We start from the raw sequence: 5393 nt of genomic DNA, 5'->3' as shown, positions 1-5393 counted from the left end.
GGGAAAAGGAAGGAAAGGGAAGGGAAGGAAAGGAACCCCCCGCGCCCCTCCCCGACTTTTCAGGCGGCTGCCCCCCTCCCCCGCCTTGAAACAAAAGTAGAGGTGGAAACTGAGTGGGCAGGATGGTAACATTTACTGCATTTAATGTGAATCGCAATTATGGAACAAAACCGCTGTGAGGAGACGCGAGCGATCCGGTGTTGAGACAACGCAGCTATTCGTGTGCCTCGTTCTTTGTGGCTAGGTGGAATTCCGCTTCTGCTTAGGTAACAGCTGCAGTCTGATGTAAAAATCCTCTACTGCTATGGCATTTGAGCAAAGCACATTCTGCTAATTAGCAACTCCTATTTACGTTTTCTAATACGACTTTTAAAACCCCCAGAGAAGGTGGCATCTCCTTCCCAGGTAGAAGGACCAGTTGGCCAAATGACATCTCACAAGAGGAGTTCAACTGTTTGTCCTTCACTGTGAATGCGAACGTAATTCAGGTAGAGAACTGCTTATGTATTGCCCTCATACTGCCTGTGAGCGGTAGTTCTGGACAGTAAACATGAGGGGTGGAAAGCAGCAACTGTTCTCTTCATTGGCAGAAATGAAATACATAGCTTGCTCTGAAGGCTGGCTGCATCTAATTGAAATAATTGCAGAATTTTACTTTGCATGATGCGGATAGACTGTTACCTGAAAACAAATACATCTGAGACATCAATAATTTGCATATCACAACAGAAGTGAAAGTGATCTGTGATTAATATACAGCCAATTAAAAATTGAAGTGTTTAAAATGTAAACTCCCTTAATTCTTGAGCCATTAACAAAGTACTGTTCACATAAAAGGGAGTGCGTGTATTACTTACAAGGATTTGCATATAGTGTAAGCTAAATTTCTCAAATTCTTTATTTGAGTAGACTTACAAAATAGAGAGCAAAAGTTTATCATAAAACTCCCCTTGGAAAATGTGTGGTCTATAGCTATATTTTCACAGGCACAGGCAGGTGTAAAGATGAAGGTCCACTTTTCTTTAACCAGCAATATTAAGCTGGGAGTTAAACCACTGCCTTGCTTATTTACTAGATAAAACAGCATACAGACAATCTCAGAGGCACATCACTACTTCCAGTGCCATTCCAAGCTGAATCAAAAACCAAACGTGGAGCACAACAGTATGTAGGTCACTCCAAAAGTAATGCCTCCTAATTATTTCCGTGTAAACTATAATTGATACAAAGAGAACAATAGCACTGTTTCATAGAGCAAATTCTCAGCTACAAAACATTTTTTTCAACACAGTCACCACCATCAGCTGTGCATTTTCACCTGTAATGAACAAGAGTCTGCATGCCACGCTCATAACAATCTGCACCAGCAGGGATGACCCGCTGTCAGTAATGCCACTGCTGAAATGCAGCACCCACCGCCTCACTGAGCTCATGTCCACTGTTGGTATCCATAAACCTTCATCAAGTGTCAATGAACGTCAGTGGGCACTATTTTTTCCGCATGGAGGAATTCAGTTCCACCCCTTTGCTTCATACACACTTCCACGTCAGACACCATTTTGTCAGACTGCCCCTCTGCTGCCATGCTGTCACACAGCAACAAAACATCATGGGATGTTGGTGGGAAGGTTCAACCTCTACTGCCAGATCACCAACATTCACCTCTGACCTCATGATCCAACATACTAAAATAAGAGGCATTACTTTTGGAGCAGCCCTCGTAGATCATATTTTAACCAAGTAAAGCAGGAAATGAGTAAGCATCTAAGAGAACTGAAATTGTGCTGTAACTAAATATTTTTTGATGTCTCTATTGTAAGAGGTTATTGGCAATGACATGTTTATGATGTTGTAGAACTTATCTGAAAATAAAACTTAGTTACACAACTGAATTTAATTGTTCAGATTTTAGTATGTCATATTTTAATATTTACTTCTTATTTGTAGTCATGAAAAATAACTAACTCCTCCTCCAAATCTTATTTAAGTGATTTTGGCCACTTGTCCTAACCTGCATCATGTCAGACTCACTAAGATTTAGGCTCAGAACAACATCAGGACAACAAACAAAACCACAGTGAGGATAAAGTATAACATAAGCACAAGTTTAAAGTGAAGGCTGTGATCCAAGATGATGATGTGCATAAAGAAGAATTCACTTCAGGAGGGTGCATCCATAAATTGCTTCATTTCGTCTATGGTAATTTTCTGAGAAATGAACTGATGGGAAACAAGCTAAACATCTTACTCATTCTTGAGGGGATTTGCCAGTATATTTTAAGATACATTATGTGAACATGGGCTGCATGTGTGGGTTGTTTGATAGAAGTGCTTATGTTCGACCTTTATACAGCCTATGGCTGCAAGGGCATCCTAAATGCTTTTTCTACAGGCACCAAAGGGCGCATCTCTGCTCTCTCTCTGTTCTCTTTGTCTGTTGTCATCCTGAGAATGAAAAAGAGCTAGGCCCCATTTAGTTTGAGCTAATGAGCGATACTGATTGTCCAGACACCTGTGGCTATTGAAATCAGAAGACCAAGACAAGAAATAGCAATCTCCATGACCAGCCAGGGAGCATGCCTTCCTTGTTGCTGTGCTGACTTACATGCTGGCCAGCTGTGAGCAAGCCTTCTTTGAACAGGAAAATAAAGGTTAATGTGAGATTTGTCTGCTTCTGGAGTTTCCGCAGTTAAACAATCTCTGTTTTACAATCCTACAGCATGGTTCTGCTCTCAGATAAATCGGTAGCTACCACACTCAGCAAACAACACCCAACACAGCAAAGTACAACAATGACTCTACAGAAATGTCTTAAAATTCAACTGATAGGACGTCGCCTTTTGAGGAGAAAAAAAAGGAGATAACTCTATTCATTGTCCTCGTCTTCTGTGTATTTAGCCAGACTGTCAGAAGAGGGGGAGGGAGAGCATCCTTGAAAACTGTGTGTGCTGGAGTGAGTCTCTGCATGTGCATCCTTTTAAAGGTACAGCATGATAGGAAACAGTGTGAGTCTGCAATACACTGAAGACAGAACCACTGTGAAAGAGTACTGTGCTAAATAATGTGGAAGAAATGCTGTCAAATACATGTCTCTGCTTGGCTCCATATTATTTCCACCTAACTCACTTTAGTTCATCTGGGAGCCCTCTTCAATGTGCAACAAATAACTGATCACCAGGAAATCATCACCTGGGAGAACACTGCCGTAAATGCATCCTGTCAGCAGGAATTGGTAGGGATTTTCCATTCTGTCTTTTCTTACTCATTAGCAATGAGTCAGTTCCTTGAAAGTTTGATAAAAGTAGGCATGCCGCTGGTAGTGGGTCTTCTGTTTAATTCTTTTTGTAAACTCAGCCTGGGAGGATGTCCAGCCCCATAACAGCACTCTTGCCAGATTTTACCACCAGGGCACTGTGAATAGGCATTTATTCACTAAATTGCAAGATGTCGATGCAATGCTATCAGTACACATTTACTTATTTCCTTTCTCTGTGCTCATTTATGCAGGGATTGTTTGACCTCCAGCTCACTGTTGGAGGCTACCACCAAGCTTGGCCTATCCCTCTGTCTCCTGAGACAATGAAAAGTGTGAAATCAGAAAGAAAAAACAAAAGAAAAGAAAGGAAAACTAGTGGGTGCAGAACTTATTTGAGATATTGTTCCATAATAAAAAAAACCTATAAGAATAAAAAGTAGAAGCAGCTGTTGTCCTGCCCAACTCTGCTGCAGAAACTGCTCAGTAAACTGATTTCTCAGAAAAAGTAATGTATTCACAATAAGGATTCCATAATAGATAACACTGATATTATTGAATATACTGAATTGGGAAATAATACTCCATATTTCCCACTAAACTCAATAGTACAACTAAAGCCATGTACTGTTGAGAAATATCAAGTAAAAAAAAATAATAATAATTGACTGTGGTTGGAAATGATGGAAGAAAAAGGTGCTCAAAGAAGGGGGAAAATGTATTGTGTGACAATACAGCTTGTTTCTTTGGTTGCTTCTAATAACTTATCTTGTCTATTACAGTGGAGAAGGGGTATATATTTTATGACATGAACGCCATACCTGTTAGGCGTCTGGTCAGGTTTGGATGGGTTAAGGTCACTTGACATTAATAGAATAACTTACTTGGAATACTCTAATTCACACTGCCCCAAGTTTTACTCACAAGTGAGACTATCCTGTGTCAACTTCTGGAATTCTGCAAACTTCTCACATGAGTGAAGATGGATCATATAATCCTCTTATCAGTTAACTGCAAGCAGAAAAGTCTCTTATTTTTTGTCTTAGAAAGTTCAAGAACTTTCTCATTCAAGATTCATTCAATGTATGACAAATGAAAGTAATTGTCATCTAATCTAGAGTGAAAAAAAAACAACCTTGCTCTTGTTGAAGTTTAAGCTGGTGCTGATGCCTGGATGGAGAGCTTCAAGCTGTGACATTGTACAGCAGTGAATGAGTGCAGAGCAACTCGCTAACTGTAGTGTCACTGTTCACTGGGATCACTCTCTTCAAGCTGTTCCTTTTCTCAGCAGCTAAAAGACAATTGTGGCAGAATGGAATATATATCTACAGAATAAACTAGTGCATTATACTTGTTGCTTGGTTTTGGGAACAAGTTACACTAGGGGAGAAATATCTGAAGCAAACTTAAGATATTGTATGAGTTTGCTTGTTGCTCTACTTTAATCTCCTTTTGCTTCTGGGGTTTCTTTTGCAGCTGCCCTAATTTCCTCTGCTTTAACATTTTCTATTAATTTCCATGATGATCTCCATGAGGCCTGAAGGCTCATAAGCTGACAGACTTTTTATTATTGTTTTTTTTTAAAAGAGAGGCATATTCTAGCTTTCCAATTACCATCTGATGCAAAGGAAAGTAAAACTGTGGTCTTTCAAGAGAGCAGAAGCTTTCAGAGAGCATCTATTTCATTAACTGTGTGGTGACATTTTCTTAAACCTAATGATTACAGACCAACGCTTGTCTGATATAAACAAGCTTCAGGGAATAAATGCTGAACAAGTAACCAAAGAAGAGAGGTTTGCTTTGAACAACAAACATTGTGTTGCCAACATCAAAATGATCAGGGAAGAGACTGTGGTTTACATGGACCTGTCATCTTTGAGAGTTCCAGTCCATCCTTGGTGGGAGAGGTGTTTGCATTAGCTGGCTGCTCCACATACTTGTCTCCAAGGCCCGAGCAACTAATTCAGAATGATCTCAAATCAAACAAAAAGAAATCTCCCTCATCTTAGCAAAAGCATAAGCACAGCAATATGTAGAGGCAGGTCTGTTGTGCTCTCTACTGCATGGATACAGAAGGAAAAAGAAGCTGAATCATTGAAAATAAGATGGAAAAACAATATTTTAAAAAAATTAAAGTCAG

The sequence above is a fragment of the Meleagris gallopavo genome, chromosome 9, assembly GCF_000146605.3.
Source record: "Meleagris gallopavo isolate NT-WF06-2002-E0010 breed Aviagen turkey brand Nicholas breeding stock chromosome 9, Turkey_5.1, whole genome shotgun sequence".
Lineage (NCBI taxonomy): Eukaryota > Metazoa > Chordata > Aves > Galliformes > Phasianidae > Meleagris > Meleagris gallopavo.
This window is presented reverse-complemented; position numbering follows the sequence as displayed.